At 46.0% G+C, this 14,504-nt stretch overlaps 1 protein-coding gene across 2 annotated transcripts in view; it reads left to right on the top strand.

Annotated features, from left to right (window-relative positions):
* The window catches only part of ARHGEF9 (Cdc42 guanine nucleotide exchange factor 9), a 191,809-nt gene that overhangs the window by 77,614 nt on the left and 99,691 nt on the right, over positions 1–14,504 (top strand). The gene's annotated exons all lie outside the window — the stretch shown is intronic.

Here is a 14,504-nt window from a genome sequence, read left to right as displayed (position 1 = left end):
TTTTGCGTGACTTTATTTACATTGATTTTCTTGAAAATGAAGTGTTAAGTTGTATATTATAGGCTTGCTGAAAAGGTGTCCACTAGTTAGAGGTCCTTCTGTTGAAAGATGTCTAGACCAAAATTGCAATGTTTACAGCTTGGAAGCAGAGCTGGCTGGGGGGTTCGAGTGTCAGTGCGTGAAGTTTAGAGAGAATATGAAGGGAATGTCTGAAAAGAGTAATGTCTTTTCCTCTTGAAAATATGTCTCTGTACTGTGTTTCTGTTAGAAATCTTAAGGATTTTTTATATATTATTTTCCCCTTCGGAAAAATCAGAATTGCTCAAAGCAAAAAAAAAAAAAAAAAAAAAAAAAAATCACAGTTTGAAAATGTTTACATCTCTTGCTAATGTTCACTGGAATTATATTGCCTTGATAATTTAACTAGTTTGTGCTGATTCCAGCTGTCTGTTATTTATCTGATGTCCTTTACTAATCGGGCAAAAAAACCCCAGGTAACTGATTCATAAAGACATAGCTGGGGCTTATAGATGGAGACATATAGTTATTTCCATGTGAGAGTCTGTCTGCTGCAAGTTAAATGCATAGCTGGGCTTAGGAGCTGATTTCTTTTTGGCTGGTGGCATGATTGGAAATTGAGTTAAATGCTGCAAATCTGGCACTGTCAAAGTGGCTTTAGCTGTAAATAAAAGAGGAAGAAAAATTTCCCTGAGTGGTAACAGTCGGCCCCCAAAGCTGACAAGAAGTGTTTAGTGGCAGTAGCCCATTTTAATGGGTAGAAAAGCCAAGACCCAGTGATACAAGCCCAGCGAAGATGCTCTGGTGCCTGCTGGCTCTGTTTCCCCCCTCTTCACTTGTAGCTATCTGTGCAAGAGGTATCAGCTTCACTTCATAAGAGTCTGAGTGAATCTTCTTCTTATTTAAAAAAAAAAAAAAAGTGATGCTGAGGATGGTTTGGGTTGTTAAACAGCTCCAATTTGCTTTATTTTCCTGTTAGCTATGATGTGTCATTAGTTTTATAGGTTGCAGAATCTCCTGGAAATATAATAAATGAGCAAAGATCACCACGGAAAGGGAATCAATCAAACAGCAGCCAAAATAATCCTTTCAATGAAACAGTTTTAAGCGACATAGTGATTTGGAGGAGTAAGGGTGGAAAAATGAGAAGAAAAAAAAAAAAAAAAACAAACCAAAAACCAGCGAGTTAAAAATGGGATGCAACTGTGTCTGAATGTTTATTTTCCTCCAGGTTAGCTCTCTGGTGTGAAGGTTTACCTTTCAATAAGATTTCGATGAGGAATGCTTGGTACCTAATGTGGTTTTCTAGTGCGGGCAAAGTGCATTCCTTGATCCGGAGCTTGTACTTCTCGGGTGATATTTGGGAGGCGTGCGTGTACACGACAGCGTATGTTATCGCATGTGGTGGGAGCTGCCGTGTCCGACTGTTAATTCCTGCGAGCCCCTTCTGGTTCCATCGACGGGGTTGTGTGTTGCGGGGGGATCTCCGGCTGATGAGGTGCATGGGGAGGATGAGGGTGTTGTGCACGCTCAGCTACTGGGGGAGTGATCGCTGGGAGCTTATTTTTTTTCCATCATGGAACGTGCTTGAGAGAATGAATGTAATTTTATTACAGCTTTCTTGCCTTTTATTCTCCCAAAGGCTGGTAGAGTCAAAGAAGGCAAGTTTATGCAGAGCAATATGAGCGCGAAAGTTGGGAGCAGAAAACTTTGTTATTGTAGCAACACTGTTCTTGTTATATCAGGCTTCCTGTTGGACTTTTAGGGGAAAGAGAGGAAATAAGCCTGAAAAGTGAGCAAGAGCTGGGGTTTCTGTTTGTTTAGTTTGATCTCTGTTTCCCACCCCCAGTCCTCAGTGGCCACCTTCTCAAACGGGCCTTGAGCCACCTGCCCCAACCCCAGTTTTGTAGTTTTGCACCTGTAATTTTGCATTTTCCAAGCCTGCAGTGGATCCTCAAACTGCCTGGTTTGCAGGAGCAATTAGCTAGTTAAACAGCTCCGTCTTGCCATACTTTTCAGGAGCGGCTCAATCCATGACACTCTGCATTAGCAGCTTTTAGGGGCGACAGTGGTTGTAGATTGCTTGCAGTAGATCCCCTGTACTCATGAGTGACTGTGCTTGCAAAATTCGGGGTGTAATTTGCACGCTGTAAAATATCTACATGTAGTGGAGCTTTCCTTCTCCCTAAGCTCCGTGGGACGATTCGGGTCACACATGTGGCTGCTCGCAGTCGGGTTGTTGGGGGCAGTTTGGCCCCGTAACTCCCCCCCCGTTTGTGGACCTTGAGTTCTTCACGTTTGTGGGGATGCTCAGGCCCAGGAATGGGGAAGAGGGGTCGTTCCTTTAAATAAATCAAAGCACTGACCCTCTGGAAAATACGGCCCCAAAGAAAAAAATATTCATTTGTATGCAAATAGCATATTTATAACGCATAAAATCTCTTTCAGTGATTGCTCCTGTGTGTTTGCTAAGGCTGGGTGAAGGGAGACCTGCCTTGCTGTTTGTCTGCTTAAGCAGGATTCAATGTTATTTGCCACAGGATTCATGAAAATGCCTCTGACTGTATCATAGCAACCCTGTTTCACACAGTCCATAAAAAGTCCATTCCTCCTGAGCGGCAATCCGCCGTCTTAAAGATTCAGGCACCCTTCTCGCCATGGGGAAAAGGGTGCATTTCTCCCTCTTTGGATGCTTCAGAAAAAGCATACGTGTCAGGATGATCCCTGCTAGTCCTGCGTTCACTGTGGTTTTAATGCTCTTTCTTTAAGGCTAATAAGAGGGCTTCCTTTTGTTTTTTTAAAGGCTTCCTCCCCCACCTTGGATATTTCCCACCTCTGTTTTAAACCTCACATGACAAGTTAAAAGGGGGACGGGACAGCTCAGAGGTCTCTGACGTGATGGCTCTTTTCTGTCCTGCCATTTGGATTTTCCCCCGGGATGGCAGCAGCACAGCACTTGCTTATGCTTTGTAGTGAATGAAGATCTGCCCAGATTCGAGCCCTTCTGTGGGAATGCAGAGGTGCTTTCTCATCCCGTAGGTGAATGTTGTTAGGAGCTGCATGTTCACCTGACTCCTGCCCCCATCTGTTTGCATAATGTGGTTATATTTCTTTTTGGATCAGGTATTCAGTACACAGCCCAACTGCTGTGTATAATGTCTGAAGGAAAATTGCCAAAAATCCATGTAAGTTTTTTTTTTTTTGTTTTGTTTTAATTTGTGACTAGAACCCCTCTTCTGTATTGTTCACTTCATTTTGTTGTTGTTCTTTGATTTCTGTATTTAATGAATGCTGGTTGTGATGGGAGATCCGGTGCTCTTTGTGTACAGTGCTTGCTTGCTTGCATGTCTGTATGTATTATGCCTGTATTGTATCTGTATGTGCTATATGTTGTTAATGATGCATCTGTGTCGGTGTGTGTGGGGGTTCTATATTTTGCATTCGCAATGTGTATCTTTCTCAACTGGGTGTGATAATTGTGTCCAATGTGTATCTCCCAGTGAAATGTTATGAGAGCTATTCTGATAAAATGCAGGGATTTGTCTCTTGTAATGTGGAATCTCCAATGAGCAGAAGTTAGGAAGCTTGAGGAAAACTCCCTAATGTTAATAACTGTGTAATAATTTTCCTGTTGTGAAGAGGATGTTTGTTCAGCGGTTACAGTGGTGGCAGAGGATAGTTCTGCCAGGTCCTGGTTTTGCCACTGATTTACTGTATGGCCTTGGGCACGTTCCTTCACTGCCTTGTGACTCCTCTTTCCCAGTTGTAGAAGAGGAACATCACCCATTGCCGAAGCGTAGCCAAGACTGATCGACTCCTACTTCTTCCCTTTCTCCAGTGTCCTGTAGCTGCAAAGCGTTGTTGTTCTGGTCAGGCGGCAGGGGTATGGTGGTACGGGTGGACAGCGTGTGGGTGCCCATGTTGGCTCAACTATGCGTAGCTGGATTTTGCCTGTTTGGAACTGTTGTAGATGGCAAGCTGCAGCAATTTATGCTTCTCACTAAAAATAGATGCTCCTGGAGGAAGACCTGCTGGAGGAACCACGATTTATTTTTTTTATTTTATTGGTTATGGTTGAATTTCTTTCCTGAGTGGAAGTGAGTCTTAATCTACCAGAGCCCACAGATGGCCAGGTTGTCTCTAACCCCGCTGTCCTTCTCACCAGCAAAGGACCAGGCAGCCTCGACTGCTTATCTCCAGTTTTTGTAAAGTATTACTCCTGTGTTGTCAGAAACCCCGCTGATGGCATGTTCGCTAGGACATCTGAGCTCAGGGCAAGAAGCCCTCGGAGCTCTCGTGTTGATGAATGTGTTGGGCAGGCCTGAAAGCTTTACCACCCAAATTATAGAGGGCCTTAGGGGGTGAAGGAGCACCCACATGAAGGTATTTAAAGAATTAGGTCTGGATTTCAACTGGCTCTGGTTTATTCATACAGAAAATGTCATAGGAGTGTGCTACTTTGGGGAGCTACCCCTGCTCCCATCACTGAGCCAGGGAAACTGAGGCACGTGGTGGTCAGAGCAGCGCGTGGTGGGGTGGGGGTTAGCAGTGGAGCTGGGAGCAGGAGCAAAGCTTGGGGGCCCGTCAGTTGCTCTGCCCGCTTGGCTGTGCTACCTTCTCTTAATCCTCAGTGAAGCAGGGCGGGCCGGCATGCCGCTTGGTTTCTGGCTTGTATATTTTTATCTGAACCTTGCCATTTGGAAGTGTCAGAGGGACAGGCTTGTGCTGGGGAGCCGTGGAGTGAGCTGCTTGCAGTCTGGTGAAGGATCTCTTTTAGGGGATCTCGGAGCTCCCAGCATAGCAGACGAGTCGGTCCGTGCCCATGTGGAAAGTCCCATGTGGTTTAGCGCCTGCCCCTTCTTTTGCATCAGCTGAGACATCTATAACATAACGTACAGACTGCTGGCAACGATTGTGTTTCTATTTTAGGCAGCATCTCCAGCTAAGTAAAGCAGGGGCTACACTGCAAGCCACTTTGCGATCTTGTTTAAGTCTCTGAGGGATGAACTGTTTCTCTAGCCCTGTTGCCTTCCTCTAGGACCTGACCAGGACTCGCAAGGCGACAGTCGTAGCCCCGATGGGTGCTCAGGTAGCCCTGCCGTGGCAGCGCTCGGCCACAGAGGTAAAGCGGTCTCAATATGTGGCATCACCCCATTGCCACAGCATGGGCTAAGGCAGCCCTACCTCGTAGCCTGTCCCTTTTTTGTCCCTTTATTTTTATTTTTTTTTATTAAACCCAAAGTTAATTTCTAGGTCATTTATTGTTACTAGATTATCTTACTGCCCCACCACAAGCACGGGCAGCTGTGTGCTCCAGCATCCGTTCCTTCTCGAGCTAAGCTGCCGTGCCGTGTGCTCCTGTGCCACGGCATGCCCCAGGGAGGACCGCGTTTTTGCCGCGGGGCCAGAAGCAGACTGTAGACGGAATGGTCCTTCCCGCTTTGTTTCCAGTGTGCCCGTCTATCCTGTTGCCTCTCAAGACCGTGGCCTCTGTCCCCAGACTGCTTCCCTGCCTGCCTCCTGCGGTGACCTTTGCGGAGCATGTGCTGCCTGGAATGATAAGGATAATTGTCACCGGGTTTGCAACATGGGCAGGGATGTACCTGAGCATCCTGGATGTGCTCTGTGCCACCAGAGAGCTGAGTCAGCCTCACCAGTCATCAAGTAAAATCCCCTGGATGGTGCTGATCAGGGTTGTTTGTATCAGTTCCCTCTCGATACTCAAGATATTTGCCCCGAGAGTGTCTGTTTCTAAAGGGTTAAACTTCTCCTGGTGCCAGTTCTTGGGTCTGTAAGCTGCAATAAGGGAACTCGGAGCTTGTGACTGTGACAGCAGCTGCAGCTCACACTCGAAAGATGCCGGGAGAGGAATCAGCCGAACTATGAGGATTTTGAAAGTAGCAAAGATCCTAACTGTTTAGGGGCTGTTTCTTATCATTGAAAAAATGCAATATGGCCTCATCCACACAAATACAAATTTAGAGAAATACCCTAAGGATCAATCTTTTACCCCAATAAGCAGTGGACTAATTTGCTGGGCATATCTGTAGAAAAGTTTTGTCAAGAAAATTGTTCCGTTTGAAAAAAAAGCATCGGGCTCTTGCTGGCATTATCAGAAAACAGTTTTTTTCAAAGAATTTCTATGGACCACATTCCCCGTGCTATTTCTGATGCTTCCACTCTCCTGTATTGTATTCAGTATATCTGACAAGGTTTTCTTAATAGGTTATGCACTGAACTTTCTGTTCTGATACCAAATTTAGGGAAGGCTTGTTATCTAAAATTCTTTCTTCCTGGCTTGATAAGGTGCTGATTAATTTTATGCAACTCTCTTTCCTTATCTAGTTGAGCTTCAGTCAGTTTTAGTGTAATCTTGGAAAAGTGCGCTCAATCTTTAATGTTTGTTTTTAAGTTTTATTCCAAAGCCTTTTAGGCATGCTGGATGTTTGGTCTTTTGTGAAGTTCTATGAGAATTAAGTTAAAAAGGAACAATTGTAGACAGGTTTGGAATCCAGATGAAACATTTTACAGTTTCTGTAAAACACGAAAGAGCATCCTTTAAATGGCAGTTGACTCTGATGTAGTTTTAGGTATTAAATTAGAATTTTTTTACTCTAGTGTTGTACATATGCAAAGCTGGATGCGTAAAACGGAGAATGCTAATGGTGCCCGTATATAGGAATGCATATGTGTGCACCTACCTGATACAGGAATGAAGGAGAGGGACTATTCCCTCTCCATAGGTATGGGTAAGGTAAGGAGGGGCAGCTTCACATATCTCTGCCTTACACCATGGAGAAGGGCTGTGGGAGCACAGCGTGCTGTACTGGGGAACCGCCTCTTACTTTTGCCGAAACACAGGGGCGAGAGGAGGAGACGGTGCAAGGAAGACGGTTGTGTCTGTTCGGTGCAGCCATCTCATTCTCGGCGAGGAGGGGGCTTGCCAGGGCCGCGGTGTTGTTGCGGGCAGCTCCCACCCGTGCCAGGCGCTGCAAGCAGGGGCACCGATGCTGGGGTGGCGAGGAAACTCGGCTGTCATCGGTGGAGAGCGTCTGCCTTGATTTCGTGATCAGGAGTTGACATCTGGATAGATTTTCAGTCTCCTCTGGTCCAAGGTAGATGAATCTCTCATCCGATGCCCAGCAGCAGATCGATCCCATCTCACGGACACTGAGGGTTTTTGCAGAAGCGTCTAAAAGTCTTTCCTAAAGAATTAAAAGTGCACATGCGCGCAGAACAAAGAAACTAAACCTCGCAGACCTGTGGGGTGGGAACAAATATGCTTAAGACTAACTGGCTACCTTGTAAGTTTTCAACAAGGAGGAGCCTGGCTTCTTCGGTGTATACCTGGAGCCTGGGAAGTGTAGTCACAGGCATTAACAGGATCAAGACCCTAGATTTATGGAATTTAGAAAGCACTGGCCTCGCTCCCCCTGCTGCACCCAGCACCCTGCTACAGGAGTGGGTGCTGACGAGCCAGGAGCTGGTGCCATGCCCCCTGAGACGGCAGCCCACTGCCATTTGCAAATTATCACAGTGGCCCCAGCTGTCAAAAGCCATTTTTCCAGCTCAATTTTAAGCTTGGTACGAGACTGTGTCTAGTCCCCAGCGCCCGGGTTTGGCTGGAGGTTGTAGGCAGCGCGTTCCTGGTGCTTCTTATTTTGCCATCTCCCCCCGTAGCTTCCCGGTTTCTTGTTCTCCTCCTACACTCCCTGTGTTAAACAGTTGCTGTGTTTTGCCTCAGAAAATGGTGATGGTTTAATCTATCTCCAGCGTGTGTTTTTAGAACAGATGCCAGGCTGTCCCTCTCTCTCTTGTCCTCGCACACAGCAACGTGCATATGTGTGCGTGTGTGTGCAGGCATTTGTGCATCTTCGTATGTATTTCTTTTTACATATACAGGGAAACATCTAGATTAAAACACATGTGCATATGTTTTCTTTCCCAGATATATTTTGGAAAATATGAGTCAGCAGCAGGCAAGAACATATTACATAATCTCTGGGAGTGAAGAAAACCTTGCAATTTATTAGGAGGCAGTCTTTCTGCAAGCAGCATTTTTTAAACATCATTTTGTTACCACACATTGGTGTGTGCCTCTCGGTCAAGTGGCCCTATTTCCATCGTACACAGTTGTGTCCGATGTACAAATGTAGTCCCAGTAGCCTTGGGTTTTGTTGTATTTTTAAACCCCACAGTAACAACAGCAGAGTCTCAGGGCTGTGATGATGATAACGACTTTTCTCCTCTTCCTTAACATGTTTTCCTGCAAAGACTCTGTGATTTTCCTTTTTGCTTCCCCCCACTCCCCACCTCCTGCTGTTTTCTATAAAATCTCAGTGCTGAGAGAAATCGCACATGAGTGCAGCTGGAAATAAATGTTGCCCCCTCCGCCTCCCCTCTGCTCACGGCCCCCCACCTCCACCGCCTACACCCAAATGGGAGAGTGAAGTCAACATCCACTTTTAGCCCTCGTCTCCTGCTTTTGCACGGCTCTCCCCGCGAGCTTATTTCCAACGCCTTGCAGAGTGCGGTGGCTGTGCCTGCTGTACGCGCAGAGGGTGTAATTCGGAGGGGGTTGAACACCATTTTAACCGCTTCTGCAGCCATAAGAACACTTGTCTGGTCCCATCGGCAGTCATGCTATCATATGCCTTAACATAAGGGGACGAGAGAGGACACGCAGTTTTCTTCTTGTTCGCTAAGCATTGCAGGGAGGGGGGAGCATCATGAATTATGGAGAGACTGAGGAGCGCAAACAAAAAACAAAGTAAGATGGATCTGGCTCGAGTCAGACAGCAGTAACGGCAGGGGTTTGAATCCTGCATCCTGGGCTACAACGGGTGTTGTGAGTCGCGGCACACGCGAGGGGATGGGAAGCAGTGGGGCACCGAGCAGAGCGCGGTGGTTGGGTGCTCTTATCCTCTTGACAGTGCCGTGTCTCAGTTTCTCCATCTCTAATGTGAGGCTTAATTCCAGGCTGTTCAGTTGAATCCCTGCATTTCTGAAGGAGGCTTCGAAAGCCTAGGACGGGAATGGGCACTAGCAGAGTTAAAGGAAAGAAAGAAAAGGACTTGTTTGTTTATTTTTAATTTGCCCAGTAAAACCGAAAGGTTTTGAACTGCTTTCATCTCCCAGGGCACTGCAAATACTTCCGCTGTGGCTAAGCTAGTGGTTGCCTTTCAAGCAAAGAGAAAGCTCTGTTGTGGTTTTAAAATATCAAAGCCTTCCCAAGGAGGCAGTAAATTGCCATGCTGGCTGAAACCAGGAGTGCAAGTAGCTCCGTGCCCTGTCTGGGACAGTGTCTGAGACACATGCTGTAGAGAAAATTGAGAGAGACACAATAATTGATGGTGATGGAATAACCTGTTTATCCAGAGCACTCTGTCTTCACCCCCATTAGCTCGTGGGTTTCTGATGCTTGGAGACAAGAGAATTTAAATCTTCTGTATTTTTAAAACCACAAAAATCTCTCCTATAACTAGGAAATTCTCATGAGCTCAACAGAGGGGATGTGCTCTTCAGTCCACCAGCCATCAGGGCTCTTCATATTTTATTCAAAAGCCTGGTTTGAGCTCTGTGTGTCTGCCCCGTGTTTGGAGCAGTTGGGGAATGATAAGGTGCCCCCGGGGCTGGGGTTCAGGGGAACTGCCCCCCGTTTCCAGCCTCTCTGCAGCCCCATGGGTGATGCTGCAGAGGCCATTTCATCTTTCTACATCTTTGTTTCTCTTTCTGTAAAACGTGCAGAAGGAAATTGCCCTTTCCTGTTAAATGGTTTGACAGCTGAGGATGAAAAGTACTGTATTCAAGGCAGATGGGATTGTAGCAGACCAAGAATTGCTGAAAAATGCCACTCTGCCCTTCGCAGGCAAAGAGGAGAAAGGGAGGTAGGTTTTGCAGGGGGCCTCTGGCAGACCCAGGCTGCTCCCTCCTTTAGTTGAAAGCAATGTCTTGAATTCCACCTGAGATCCCAACAGAGACAGGGTGCCAAATGATGTCAGCAGGGTTCCACCAAAGATTAATTTGGCCTCAAATATTTTGCATATGCAACGTCAGATTGCATCCTTATTATTTTCACTGTTTTAAACAGCATTCAGCTCGATAAGGTCTCTATACCTCTTTAGAGCCTTCAGTCGTTACTCATTAATAATACAGTTGCTCTCTGTTATTAATTGATCCAAATTAGGTTTTCATGTTTCTCTAAGCCTTTTGTGGTATTTCTGTGCAGTTAAGAAATTAATCTGCATTAAGTAGAAATACCTAAGTAAAAATAGTAGCTTTGCAGTAGTGGCTTTTCAGTCTTTCATGGCATAAGGTCCAGAGCAGAACTGTTCAGGGTAACCAATAATCCTCACCTTATAGTCAGCAATAAGATACAGGAGAGGCTCACAGTGCACAAAGGAGTGGCCCAAAAGACGCCCGAGGCAGCCCAGCCCTGCTCTGGATGGTGGGATCCCCCTGGAAGTGCTGTTTCCCTGACTGAGTGACATGAGCTCATGTCTTACTTCCCAGATCTTTCCTTTTAGAGCTTCTGTGTTTGGCCATCCTGTCCCCAAAAGGAAAGTTGTTCCCTGGGGCACGTTCTCTCCTGTTTTGTCAAACCTGGCAGGAAGCGTCCGTAGTGGTTAATCTCAGATGGTCATGAAAGACTTCCATTCGTTCCTTTGAACAGTTCTTCCACAGCTGAAAACATCTCACCGTCACTAAAAATGGTTTAAGGTTTATTTTATTTCTCTTTTTTCCTTTCTGTTTCTAGTGTAGACAGTTTCACTTTTGCAGGGTTTTTTCCAAATCAGGTTGAAATTCAAGCAATAATAATAACAATAATAATAATAATAATACTTGACATTCTTCATTCCAGCATCTTAAAAATGTTTTCTGAAGTTAGGTTACTTAAAAGCCTTTGTGCTATATAAATACTCGAGTACTTTTTCTATTTTAAAATGGAAATGGGTGCCCGAAAACCCTCAAAAGTCAAATGAAGATCAAAGGCTTGGGACTACTGGCAGTTTTCTCTATTATCCACAGGAGCTCAAGAGTAAGGTTGTACAGGGTAAGTGCAAAGGGACTGCTATGCTGGTAAGAGCCCAATGCATCTGTAAAACTCAACCCTGATGCTATTGAGGGCTGGGCTTGGTGTCTGATGTTCCTACTGGTGGCCTGTCTGGAAATGCCATGTTTTATCATCTTGTTTTCATGTCCATCACTGTGCAACAGTGGCTGGAGTGGGGCTGATGGTAGCACTGCCCTTTTCAGTGGTAGCTGGACTTGCTTCAGAAGCTTTTCAGAAAGGCAAAGCTGTTTTCCTGTCGTCCATCCTTCCTCACCATTTTCCTCCCTCCCTGTGGCTTGTGAGCAGGAATCAGGACAGTAGATGGAAATTTATGTCCTGGAGGCATGCGACAAGGGTATCCTGAGGGTTCAGGGCAGCTCACAAAACAATCGAAATGCTCTGAGGTTTCCATGAGTTTTCTCAGCAGCTATAGTCAATGCTCACAGTGTGTATTTTCACCACTGACCAGCTATTCATTGGGAAATGTTACAAGGCTGTGTAAGCCACCAACAGCATGATCCTCGTAGTAATAAAACATAAAAATGGATGCAGAGCGATTTGGCCAGAAGAAGAGTGGAAAGAAAAAGATAGTTAAAATCCAAGGAGTGGCTGTTGAAATGCAAAAGGATCTAGAAAGCAAAGATGCAAAAATAAAATCTGAAACGGAAATGAGTAATATTTTTACAGCATTGTATAACTCATTTTAATTGCAATCCATCTAGAAATCTATTTGAGGCAAGAAATCAATTCAGAATTGTAGAGCAAAGCATGGGTCTTCCAGATGTTTGCAGCTTTCTGGATTGTTATTTTCAGCTTCATTCCACAGTTTATTTGAATTCCTTCTTCCTTGCAGTGGCCATGGAAAGACTCCTCCCTGGTTGTGTTGCAGGTGGGGCAGTTAAGTGGAGTGTCCTGGGGCTTTCTGCTCTGAACTTTCCCTCTCGTCGTCTCTTGAGAAACACCATGAGGTAGTTGCACTGGTGAGCACAGGAGGTTGGAAGATGGAAGCCCCAGGGTTTCTATAGGATAACCCCACTTTGGAGAGGACCACACTATGTCTTCCAGGCTAGACTGAGGTGGTCAGGATGGGCTGTTGCCCACACACATGGAGCTCCCGTTTGCCCTAGACAATACTTCTGTATGAGTGATAGAGCTGGGGCCATACTGTGCTATTTACTCTGATCACCTCTTTTAAATACCTTAGATCAGATCGTGCAACGTAGGCATTATAGCTGCCTAATCATCTGGTATTTATCTTTCACCATATATATTCTCAGCCCGCTTAAGAGACTGGTTGAAGTCCATCAATGTTAAAGGCTTCTGGAATCTGGCAGGGTATGGTACGTTTGTCTTGGCAGAATTAAGTCCTGAATCTAGCAGATATCATCAGTGTCATTCCCAGCAGTCTCCTGAAAGGCCAGCGTGATGCACCTGACCGCTTCTCTTGCATTTGGTGGCATTTGTGAAGAAGGGTTTACCTTGTCTCTTGTCCATCTTGAGTGTTCAGGCTGCTGACAGTGATTTGCATTGAATCCAGTTCTTGGCAAGTGCCATGCAGAGACTAAAGCAGCAATGTGTCCGGGCAGAGCTCAGCTCTGCTGCCAAGCCGCCCTGCTGCATGGGACAAGCATTCCTCTCCTCCTGGGAGGGAGGCTTTCCTTCACTCTGCCTGTCATGGGCTTTTATGAGCTGTTGCTTACCCAGGCTCGCAATTTGGCTTTGGGTTGTGCGGATTGCTGACTAAGTGCCTCTGCTTTGTGCTTCGGGGACTCGAGGAGCTAACCACTTGGTGGCTGCTTCCAGAATGTCCCTGTAGACTTGGTCTCCTCCTGCCTCTTGTGCTGCCTGGGGTGCCATCCTGGGAGCTGGACTCAAGCAGTGGGGAAAGAAGCAAGCAACCTAGGAGGCAAACCAGGCTCCTCAAAGATCAGACATCTGTTTGGAAATCAGGTTTACAGACAGGTGGGGGTTTGAGACAGGAATCCAAGGAAATGGGAGACTTTCCTGACAGCCAGACACTTAGAAAGATTTCCCAACAGAATGGACCAAAACATAAGCAATCAACTCCAGATACGCAGTATCTCCTCTGACCTCCCTCCTGACTTCGAACTGTGTCCCCCTCACCTTGTCTCTCTGGGACTGTCCTTACATGCCCAGCAGAAACATATCTGTCACCACTCCATCCCATCTGGGGAATGATGGTGCTACACGCTGTTACTTAGCAGGAGCTACGCTGACCTCCCTGCTCGGGCAAGGAGGAAATTTCCCTTGTGGGACAGCACAGCGCAGTTTGGCTGATGAGTCTTTTCGCATTAGTGGTAGATGCAGTCTCTAGTCCTTGTTTCTGCTGACAGGGTATTCATGTTTAAATTACTGGCTTGGAGCAACAGAGAGAAATGGAGAGAGGGGTTGCAGTAGCTTTACTGAGTTGGGATGAATCTGAAGAGATTGCGTTGCAGAGAAACTGTCCGTAGTCTGAGAAGGAGGCAGGGAAAGGGGAGATGCAAGCTTTTCCAAATCGAGAGAGTGCAGATGAAAGAGGGAGAAGATAAAACTAAGTGTAGAGGAATGGTGTTATAAAGGGAAAAGTGGGGCTGGAGATCAGGACAAATTAGAACATGCAAAAAATGTAATCCACTAGACTGTGGATTTGTATTTCTAGAAAAGAACTGAAGTGCCTTCACATGGGACAGTTCTGATGAGAATGGAGAAAATACCAGAACAGGTACTCGAGGGGACAGTCTTCCTTTGGCTTTGAGCAGAACAGATGATTCAAATACGGTTTTTTGAGCACAGAGCTCCCTGTATTGCGAGGAGCACTGCATTTCCTCATGTACAGGCAGCTCTGGGCAGCACAACTTAATGAAGGGGCAGCACCGGCCGGATTTGCACAAAGTAGAGTTTATTCTAATGATAACTGCAGAGAGGAGCAGCAAACCTCCCAAGGACAGATGGATTCACGAGTAGAAGGGCTCTGGAAATGGGCCGTCGGTAACACTGGAGCAGAGAGGAAGGGAATATTTTATTATTATTACCTGGAGTGGATTCAAGCCTTAAACAGATGGTAGGATTTGCCAGTTTGGCTGTGCTAGAAAGCTGGGTGTTGGAGACTCGCAAGCCGGTCAGTCCCATCCATCACTCTGCCTGCGGGGTCCTGTGTCCACCAATGCTTTGTGAACCTGAAAAGACTAGTTAAGTAAAAGGTGAAGGTTTGGTTTGGTGGTGATGCCGGTGGAGGCTGTGGTTATAGGTGCTAGGAGCTTATGCTGCAAATAAGTCTGGGTTTTGGCACTGGTCCTAAAGAAGAAGAAACAAGTAAGTGAGATATTTCATATGCTGGAATCAGTGTTTTGATTACTGCTTTTGAAAGATTGATAGAGGTGGATTTGGCTGTAAGAAAAGGATTTATCTTGGCAGTTCAATAGCCTGTTCC

This window comes from Mycteria americana, chromosome 10 (assembly GCF_035582795.1).
Source record: "Mycteria americana isolate JAX WOST 10 ecotype Jacksonville Zoo and Gardens chromosome 10, USCA_MyAme_1.0, whole genome shotgun sequence".
Taxonomy (NCBI): Eukaryota; Metazoa; Chordata; class Aves; order Ciconiiformes; family Ciconiidae; genus Mycteria; species Mycteria americana.
Note: the sequence above shows the minus strand (reverse complement) of the source record. Positions and strands in the feature narration are given on the sequence as shown.